Source organism: Rhinopithecus bieti, unplaced genomic scaffold (assembly GCF_001698545.2).
Source record: "Rhinopithecus bieti isolate Rb0 unplaced genomic scaffold, ASM169854v2 repeat_26422, whole genome shotgun sequence".
NCBI classification, from domain to species: Eukaryota; Metazoa; Chordata; class Mammalia; order Primates; family Cercopithecidae; genus Rhinopithecus; species Rhinopithecus bieti.
Window position 1 is genome coordinate 1 of NW_016838368.1, and position 1,272 is coordinate 1,272.

The window sequence follows — 1,272 nt, forward strand, 5'->3', positions numbered from 1 at the left end:
TTGGGTCTCCATGTCATCTCCCTCCCATGTCTGGGAGTAAAAGTGAGGTGCAGGGACTTGAGCTTGTGTACTGTGGTGTCTTAACAGCGAATGTGTCAAGTAGAGCGGAGGCGGCTTGGAAAGAGGGAGACTCAGAGGACAGTGAAGGACATGTGACCAGGCGAGCCTGGGAGCAGGAAAAGAGATGAGAGTGAGCAGAGGAAACTGCTGGGGCAGGGGAGTGGATGGGAGGATCAGGGAATGAGGGGGCTGGAGAGGTGGGGTTGGGGATGCTGGCAAGGGGCTGCCTGGCTCGCCAGGCTCAGGAGTCAGTTACATCCTCCCACAAGGGCCAGCTCACCTGGTCGCCCCAAAGCCCTCCCTCTGTGGGTGGGGCCAGAGGGCCCAGAACATGGATGACCCAATTGAGCAGGACTGAGGTGGACTCAGGTGGTGCTGGGCTGGACTCCTGGCTGTGGGGAGCAGCCGCCACCCTGCCTACTGCATCCACGTTCCAACTCGCTGCCTATCTGAGCAGTTGCAATATTGGGCACCTTATGAAACGTGCTCCTGGTGCACCTGCTGCCTGCTGCCCCTCCTGCAGAGTGCCCGGGCTCTCCAGAGGGGATTCCTGTGGAGGCTTGGCCTAGATTCTGAGCCCTGCCTCCCATACCCGGAGCTGCTACCCCAGAGGCCAGCTGCTTGAGGACCCTGGAAGCCTGTCTGTAGTCCAGGCTACAGCTGGGTCCATCCCACAGCCCTTCCTTAGTGCATCTATTTGGACTGACTCCTCATTTCATAGGTGTGTCTGGCATGTCTAAGGCAGTTGTGGGGTCAGAATCTGCAGCTCCCAGCCCCCAGCCCTGCAATAGTAGGAGAGGCTGGACCCCACATCTCTGAAATCCCACCGGGCAGCTGTGAGCGGGCTCCCGAGTCCAGGGCTGCTCTGCAGGCTGTGGGGCTCATGTGCCAGTTTTGAGCCCACCTGATGTGCTCAGGTTGCTCACCCTTGAGCCTGTCCTGCCTCTCAGGCATTCGGCTGACCCTGAGGGCCTCTCCCTCATCTTGACCACCAGCTAAGGGCTCTGACTTGGAGGTTCCCAGAACCTTAGACCATTTGGCCCCCTCCCCCATTTCTCAGCTGAGGAAACTGAGACCAGAGAGGGAAAGCAACTTTCTCAAGGATCCCCATCAAGTCAGAGGCAGAACCGAGTCTAGGAGGCTCTTCTCGACAGAGGTTCTCCCTGTCCCCTGAGCCTTTTTTAGTGCCTCATTAACTTCCCTGTAAGGAGA

At 58.6% G+C, this 1,272-nt stretch overlaps 1 pseudogene; it reads right to left on the minus strand.

Moving 5' to 3' along the window:
• Positions 1–3: 3 nt before the first annotated feature.
• LOC108524879 (formin-like protein 2) lies at positions 4–477 on the minus strand (annotated as a pseudogene).
• Between the last annotated feature and the right edge of the window lie 795 nt (positions 478–1,272).